General features: G+C 45.7%; 1 pseudogene; it reads right to left on the reverse strand.

Annotated features, from left to right (window-relative positions):
• Window positions 1-1,761: 1,761 nt before the first annotated feature.
• On the reverse strand, window positions 1,762-8,453 carry LOC119348359 (annotated as a pseudogene).
• Window positions 8,454-9,417: the final 964 nt, after the last annotated feature.

Genomic DNA, 9,417 nt, shown 5'->3' on the forward strand with positions numbered 1-9,417 from the left:
TACTGCTTTCGTCGCTTTGCCGTTTCTGTTCTCGCGCGGATGCATGCGTCTCCTCGGCCAAGCACGCGCTCGTACCTAAAAGGCGCCGGATACAGGCACGTTACACGCCAGTCTAGCTTATCGTCTGATGCCCCAGATGGGATGATCAGACCTAGATTACGTGTGCTTAGCTGATGGAAATCACACTTTTCTGCTGCTTATACATATATAGTGTGAAGTTTGTCTTTTCTTAAACGAATGTTGTCTTTTCTTCCATTGCATTTCTTTCCAACCTGGTTAAGCATCATTGCTAAGTTAGGAATTTAACGGTTTAAGTAATTTTCAAAATAAATTAAATTATTTTTTCTGATAAAAAATCTCAAGTCAGATTGTCAGGTTAATATTCAGTATTTCTAATTTTTATCATTTCCGTAAGGGTATCTCCAAAAAGTCTTATAGCATTCTAGAGTTTTTCAAGAAAAAAGGCTTTAGGGTATCTTCAACGCTATCCCCTAAAACGGACATAGTATCTGTGCACGGACAGTGATAGTGGAGTTGGCCATTCAACCCTATCCATCAAACATCCGTACACCGTACACACTTTAAACGGTATTTGAACAAACCAGATGATCATTTAAACCGGTCTAAATTCATGACATTTTTTGCATATTTCATTTTAGAAAGTGTACATGACATTTTTTAACATAAAATGTCAATCTAGTCTAAATCTTCGCCAGCCGTGGAGGCGTCCTTGTTCCATGTCCTGTCTTCCCCATGTCCGGCATCTTTGCCGGGCCTGAGCTCCCCGAAGTGAAGCTGTGGCTCGCCGGCGATGAAGAGTAAGAAATGCGACACAGGCATGCTCACATGGGATACGGATGCCTTCGCCTCCCATATCCTACTCTTCTTTGTCGAATTCTGTTGCTTGGATGTCACTGGTCAATGTGAGATCCAAGATGGACGTGGAAAGGTCCAGACTCGTTGTCGTTGTGGCCCGATGGGAACCGCGGGTGACGCGGAGCTGTCGATGTAACCGTTCCCGTTCGCGGTCGCCTAAGCCGCCGTGCCCGCCTCCATGGTGACCGCGTTGCAGCCGGCACGCGCGCTGCACGTGGTCTCGTAGAGGGCTACCTGCTGTTCGACGAAGTTCTGATCCTCCGAGGCCATGGCCGCCGTGGCCTCCTCGCTTGCGAAGTCACCATAGATTTTGGCCCTCAGCCAGCCGGTGATGCGGGAGGTTGGAGAGGTTTTGCTCCTCCGGCGCCAGCCAAAAAATCAACACTGGTGAGGTTGGTGAGATTGTGGCAAACATTCATGTCTTGGTGAGGTGGGTGAGTGCATGTTGTAAGACTTAAAGGTAGTGCATGTGATGCATGGCTAAAAAATAGTGAATGCTGACATTGAACACTTTTTGAGGTGGGCTGCATGTTGAGAGAATTGCTTGTAGTGAGAATTAACTTTTTAAGAATATTTTTCTTCTAGCGGGAATGAACTTTTTAGGAATATAGGATTTAGGAAGCCAAAAAAATTTGAATTTTTCTCAAAGGTAATAGATTATTACCAAGTTTTCTTTTAGATGACACTTGCATATGCGAGGGCACGATTATTAGAGGGCACGATTATTAGAGGGCACGATTATTACCAAGTGTTCCTCGCATATGCGAGGGCACGATCTTTAATTATTGTGCTCAAACTTTGAAATGGTTAACTTCTTTTTATGATTTCCTGGATTATGATGGCACACGACTATGGGATCTCGGTGCATATTGTGCACGGCCGAGGCTAAACACTAGGAGAATTGGGGAAATACCACGGCTTGGTGAAATTATCATCAGTCCCTTCTGCTGGAGCACTAGGAGTGACGGGAACGACGAACAATTTGGGTTTCTTGAACACCAGGTGGAGAGACGGAGCCCCTAGGGGTTCACTTGAGGAGCTTAAGCAGCTTTCCGCATGCGGCACGATCTCCATCCGTTGGATCGGCTGCTGTGGCTGTGGAGCAGGTGCATGGACGTGCGCCGGCTGCAGGCCGAGACGTGGTCATGCCAGAAGCGGCATGTGCAGGAAATGATATGCTGGCACTAGTGGGGTGTCGCCGGCGGGCGCTTCCAAGGGGAAGTTAAAGTAAACTTCTAGCTTGGGCGGCAGTGGAGGCGGTGCTGTGGGATCCAATGGCCGTTGTTTAACGTTTAATTGAGTATGCAGTACATAATTGCATAGATGTCTCTAATTTTTGCTAGACTTTCTAGAATATTGTTCTTTCACCTTTTGTGCTTTTAGTACATAATAGATACCTCATCTTGTTGGCTGTGAATTTATTGAAATGCTTCATCATTATACTGCCTGTTTCATATGACTTAAGTATGAATAGAAATTTAGGACTTAGTTGGTGGACCAACCATCCTAGGATTGAGACTCTACCTTGGATACATTAAGCATGTCCATGTTATATTAGTCTTAACATGCTTTAGTTTGTTTTTGCACAGGTTGAAGTGGGTACAAAGTAACACATTTTTTTATTTGAGTATTTGCAGGAGCTGCTGCAGGTGGGGCTGGAGGAGGAGGATCAACCTCTAGTAAGCTCCCTCTCTCTGTACTTTCTTGTGATAGACTCTCATGCTTTCTTGCAAGTGTGTAAGTCTATTATTATTATTATTATTATTATTATTATTATTATTATTATTATTATTATTATTATTATGATGATGGATAGATTCAGATTGCGTCTTGATTATGATGGCACATGACTATGGGATCTCAGTGCATATTGCGTACGACTGAGGTTAAACAACAGGAGCACCAGGGAAATACCACGGCTTGGTGAAATTGTCAGCAGTTCCTTCTGTTGGAGCACTAGATGTGACGGGAACGATGAACTGTTTGGGTTTCTTGAACACCGGGTGGCAAGAGGAAGCCCCCAGTGGTTCCCTTTTTGAAAGTATTTGGGAAGCGTAGAACCCTTTGTCTCGGGCCGCATTGTATATATTGGGAAAAAGCCTTGGTACAAAAGTTATAGAGAGAGATCGAGAGAGATCGACCAAACAGGTCGTTACCGAGAGATACGGGAGAAGAAGAGATAGAATTGAGGTACAAGTTAAACAACTTCTCCTATCCCTATACAATTACTCTAACACCCCCCCCCCTCAATCTAAACCCCAAGAAGTTTTGCCAAGGATGAGATTGTGTATGAACTCATCTAATCTTCTCTCAGTAAGAGGTTTAGTAAACCCATCCGCAAGTTGATCCCATGTGGGGATAAACCGAATTTCAAGCAGATTTCGAGCTACTCTCTCTCTGACAAAATGAAAATCAACTTCAATATGTTTCGTCCGTGCATGAAAAACATGATTTTCTGAGAGATAAGTTGCACCAATATTGTCACACCATAGTCTTGCAGCCTGTGGAGCTTTAATTCCAAATTCATAAAGTAATGTTTGTATCCACATCACTTCAGCTGTAGCATTTGCTAAAGATTTATATTCAGCCTCTGTACTTGACCTTGAGACAGTAGCTTGCTTTCTTGCGCTCCATGACACAAGATTTGATCCCAGAAACACAACAAAATCACCAGTAGATCTCCTATCATCAGCACACCCTGCCCAGTCTGCATCAGATTATGCAGTAACAAGCAAGGAAGAAGACTTGACAATCTGAAGTCCAAGCCCTTGAGTATACTGGAGATACCTTAAAATTCTTTTAACTGCTGTCCAAAGAGTAGTTCTAGGAGCATGCAAATATTGACATACCTTGTTTACTGAATAAGAGATATCAGTACGTGTAAGTGTCAGATACTGTAAAGCACCTACAATGCTCCTGTAATTTGTTCCATCCTCTGAGCCAAGAACTTCTCCACTGTCAACTGTAAGTTTTTCTAAGGTAGAGATTGGTGTGCTCAAAGGTTTGCAATTCTCCAATCCCACTCTCTTTAGAACATCAGCTGTATATTTCTCTTGTGAAAGAAGTATGCCATCTTTAATTTGCTTTACCTCCATGCCAAGAAAATAGTGAAGATCACCTAGATCCTTGAGAGCAAATTCAAGTTTTAAATCCTTAAGAAAACAAGCAATGGCCTGTTGACATGAACTAGCAACAATTATATCATCAACATAAACAAGCACAAAAATAATGATATTGCCTTTGCTATAAAAGAATAAGGATGTATCTGCCTTGGATGATGTAAACCCAAGATGTTGTAGCTGCATGCTCAACCTAGAATACCATGCTCTTGGAGCCTGCTTTAGACCATATGCGGCTTTATCCAACTTACATACATAGTGTGGTGTGCTGTGATTTTTATAACCTGGTGGTTGCCGCATGAACACTTCTTCCTCAAGAACACCATGAAGAAACGCGTTCTGAACATCTAGTTGTCCTAAGCTCCAACCTTTGGAAATAGCAATGCACAAAACAAGATGAATAGTAGTTGCTTTAACAACAGGGCTAAAGGTATCATCATAATTAATTCCAAACCTTTGCTTGAAACCCTTTGCAACCAACCTTGACTTGTACCTATCTATACTTCCATCAGATTTTCTTTTAATCTTGTATACCCACTTACAATCAATCAAATTAGCACCATGTTGCGGTGGTACTAGATGCCAAGTCTGATTTTTTATAAGTGCATTATATTCATTGTCAAATGCTTCCTTCCAATCCTTGTTAGCGAGAGCATCATGCAGATTAATAGGTTCACCGATAGTGGCAAGGAAAGCACGCTTAGTTGGATTATACTTTATTGTACCATCATTGTATTGTTTTTCCTTGACAATACCTGATCGAGACCTTGTGTGTCGACGAAGAGGTGAAGAAGGCGCAGAAGATCCTGTTGTTGCAACATTGCCCGCAGAAGATCCAGGCTGATGAGGCTCCTGATCCGAGGAAGATTGGGGTTGCTCCACATCCGACGCGCAACCATGATTGACTGGCGAGCCGGAAGCAACCGGCGGGTCCCGCGTTGGCGCGACGTTGTCAGCTGCTGGGCCCCCTGGAGACGTGGCCTCCGCGAACTCGCTACCCCCCGCGCCTCACCCGATGGGCGTCGTAGGGCGTGCGAGCGTCGGTTGGCGCGACGTTCCTGGACTGGTGGGGTCCGCCTGGTCTGTGGAGCTGTTGGCCACTAGGGTGCGCAGCAGCAGCGAAGCAGTGTGGGATCTTGCACCGCCCAGCGCTGCAGTCTGCCGCGGATCCGTCTGGGATTGCGCGTTGTCAGCCGAATCAGCACTGGAGGCCGTGCCTGTTTTGTATGTGGTGCACATAAAATGATGACTGGAATCTGCACAAAAGGCATTAGAAACACAATTTTCTTCGGATTTTTGCACCTGATCAAGATCAGTTAATTCAGCCCCGTGATCAGGAAGTGTAGCATAGTCTACTAGAAGTGCTATTTCTGCACGAAGCAAAGCTCCCGCATTGGGATGAAGTGTGGAAAAAGGAAATAGTGTCTCATCAAAGATAACATCACGAGAGATATAAATGTGTCTAATAGATATTTCAAGACACTTGTATCCTTTATGAAGGTTACTGTACCCAATAAAGACACATTGTGTGGAGCCAAACTCAAGCTTGTGACGATTGTATGGACGTAAATTGGGATAAGAAGCACACTCAATTTTTTTGAGGTAATTGTAATCTGGCTTTTGATGATACAAGCGTTCCAAAGGAGTGGAGTTGATAATAACCTTACTGGGAAGGCCATTGATCAGATATGTAGCTGTGATAAAAGCCTCGTCCCAATACTTTAGGGGCATGGATGCATGAGCTAAAAGAGAGAGACCAACTTCAATGATATGACAGTGTTTGCGCTCAGCAGAGCCATTCTGCTGATGAGCATGAGGGCAAGACACATAGTGGGTAATCCCAATGCTACGAAAAAAGGAGTTAAGTTTCTCATACTCCCCTCCCCAGTCACTTTGGACTGATAAATTTTTTCTGTCGAAGTGTCTCTCAAACAAGTTTCTGAAATTCTTGGAAGATGGAAAAGACTTCAGATTTATACTTAAGCAAATAAATCCATGTAAACTTGCTGTAATCATCAATGAAACTAACATAGTATTTTTCTGCCAAAAGAATCTCTAGCATGAGACACACTAGTGGACTTAGGATAAGGAAGCTGATGGCTCTTGGCACATTGACAGGATTCACAAACGGACTCACTATTTGAACTATGTGACAAAAGAAGATTGTCTTTATTGCCTACTTGCCTAACTATGACTGATGAGGGATGTCCTAATCTTTGATGCCACCGTGCCAAAGAGGGCATGATGACGGAGTAGACGTGACGATGCTTGAGGCTAAGTGCTCCCGATGAGATGGGATAGATTCCTCCAATGCATCTACCGTGGTAGAGAAGTGCCCTCGTTGCCCGATCCTTGATGAAAAAAATAACGAGGGTGAGTTTCAAAGAAGACATTGTTATCAGTGGCTAAATGAGACATAGAGGCAAGATTTTTGTCAGCTTGTGGAACATGGAGAAAATCCCTAAGAACTAGATCATGTTGATGATCAGGGGAATTAAGTGAAGCTTGAGCAATATGACAAATATCCATACCTCTGCCGCTAGCGGTGTGGATCTGGTCGCTGTTGTGATAAGTCTCGCGAAGGGCAAGTTGCTCTAGCTCATTGGTGACATGGTCCGTAGCACCAGAGTCGACGTACCAGACGCCATCTCCTCCTTGCTCGCATATAGCGGCTGCAACCAAACGAGCACTCGGGACAAAATTTTCATCAAACCGATGCCAGCAATCAATGACCTCATGACCGGCCTTCTTGCAGAATTGACAATGAGGGCGGCCACGTGATGAAGAGTTGCGGCGGCCATTGTTGGAGTTGAAGACGCCACCCCCGTTGTTGGTGCCGTAGCCGCCACCCTCGTTGTTGTTGCCGTAGCCACCACTAGAGCGGGCACGATCGCTCGAAGAAGCGGCACGTCCGTGGCCACCACCACGGTTGGCGCCCTGGTCCCCACGGCCATGGCTGCGACCCCGTGAAGGGGAGTATGCAGAAGATTGCCGTAGATCGCCACCATGGAGGAGGGTGAGGCGTGCATCAAAGCTGAGCAGCTGGCTATGCAGCTCCGGAACCGTGAGGGGTTCCACCCATGCAGCAAGAGCAGAGACGACTGGATTGTAATCCATGTCGAGGCCAGCAATGATCTTGGAGACGATCTCCGGATTGGAGAGCGCTGCAGCGGTGCACGCAACTTCATCGGTGAGGCTCTTGATTTTGCCAAGGTACTCTGCCATGGCCATGTTACCTTTTTAATTTTAGGTTGGTGAGCTCGATGCGGGTGTTGATCGCCTGTGCTTGGCTCTGAGCAGTGAACATGTTGTTGATGGAGCGCCACACCTCGGCCTGCTTCTGGAGCGTGGCGACCTACGAAAGGATCTCGCGGGAAAAGGAACCCATCAAGTACCCTTGAAGTTGTTGCTGCTATGCATACCAGAGAGTTCGTGCAAAGTTGATGAATTGCTCTTCTTTGCTGTCCTTGGTGATGGTGAGAGTGGCCGGCGGTGGCGGGCTCTTCTCGTCGAGGTAGTGCTCCATCTGAGCACCCTTGATCTGTGGCAGCACGATGACCTTCCATAGCAGTGAGTTCCCCCTTGTCAGCTTCTCCCGTGGTGGCGATCCGTGGAAGGTATGGGTGGCTGTAGATGAGGAGGCAAAGGTGGAGGAGGAGGTGGTGGTGATCGCGCCCATGGTGCTGGGCGACATGGCGGCGGAGGTGGTAGACATGATCTCTGTCGCAAAGGTAGCTAGATGTGATCTCTTTGAATCTAATGAGGAGGAGGCTCTGTTACCATGTGAAAGTATTTGCGAAGCGTAGAACCCTTTGTCTCGGGCGGCATTGTATATATTGGGCAAAAGCCTTGGTACACAAGTTACCGAGAGAAATCAGAGAGATAGACCAAACAGGTCGTTACAGAGAGATATGGGAGAATAAGAGATAGAATTGAGGCACCGGTGGGGTGTCTCCAGCAGGCGCTTCAAAGGGGAAGGAAAAGTAAACTACCAGTTTGGGCGGCAGTGGAGGCGGTGCTGTGGGGTCCGGTGGCAATGTAACAACCTTAAAGAGTGGTGCGTGTGCGTCGTGACCGCGGCTACGGTGCCTCGTTGCAGCAATCACCTCCATTACCAGTTTGGCCGGCGGAGGGTAGGGGAAGTTGAGCTTTGCCTTTGTGCCCTTCGTCTCCCTAGCCGCGAGGTCGTAGGCGCACACGGCGACCTCAGGGGACTGGTACGTCCCCAGCCACAACAATGTCTTTGTCACCGGGTGCTTCATAACTGCGGCGAACTTGCCATCCCCCTTCTTTCTCACCCGAGTTAACCTGCTGTTCTCACCCGCTGCTGCGGCTGCCATGGCCTATACCACAGTCGAACGGAGGTGGATGCGCTTTGAGGTGGATGCCTGATGTGTGCAAGAAGATGGGGTTTAACAGCGGGTCTTGCGCAGCCCAGCCTCCGGCATCAAGCCGTGCATCGCGTACATACATTTCAGCCTCACTGGAATCACGCCGCCCCACCATGAACAGAGAGTGGTTATTAACACTGACAAAAAATATATATCATGGCGTGCACGTATAGAACCGCCTTACAACTTGCATTGTTCCTTTTCACTTTTGTTTGGTTGTATTTCTCCTAGCTTATACTGTTATACACGCACTGCTTTCCAGCTCCGCCGTTTCTATTATCAGGAGACTAGTTTCTTGCTGATTAACACGATCACCACCCAAAAGCAAAGGTTATTAACACGACAAAACATATATGCCATGGCGTGTACGTGAAGGGATCAAGTACACTACTAGTCTAGTACAGCTTGCATTGCTGATTTTAGTGATTTCGCGCGCGTCCTCGGCCGAAAAGCGCCGGATACGGGCACGTTACACGTCAGCCTAGCTTATCATCTGATGCACCATGTGGGATGAGACCTAGATTACGTGTGATTAGCTGGTGTGAACCACACTTTTCTGCTGCTTATACATATATTTGTGTGAAGTTTGTCTTTTCCTAAACGAAGGTTGTCTTTTCTTCTAATGCATTTCTTTCCGACGTGGTTAAGCATCATTGTTAAGTTAATACGACGAAACATGGAACAGTGGCGTTTAGCGGGAGCCAAAGCTATAGAGACCCCATTCGGTGATTTAGATGCGAGATAAATATTTTTACCCCTTTTGTTTTTCTCTTTTTCCTTTAGTCCCGTGTTGCTCTTATCTTAGTCTTTGATCTTTTGTTCAACTCTTATCCTGTCTGCTCTCTGCTAAATCTATTGAAGCCAGCCAAGCTGGACCTTTCAAAAAAATCATTGTTAAGTTAGGATTTAACGGTTAAAGGAATTTTCAAAATAAATTGAATTATTTTTTCTGATAAAAACACATCTCAAGTCAGATTTTTAGATTAATATTCTGTATTTCTATTTTTATCATCCCCATAAACTTATCTCCA

Source organism: Triticum dicoccoides, unplaced genomic scaffold (assembly GCF_002162155.2).
Source record: "Triticum dicoccoides isolate Atlit2015 ecotype Zavitan unplaced genomic scaffold, WEW_v2.0 scaffold89893, whole genome shotgun sequence".
NCBI classification, from domain to species: Eukaryota; Viridiplantae; Streptophyta; class Magnoliopsida; order Poales; family Poaceae; genus Triticum; species Triticum dicoccoides.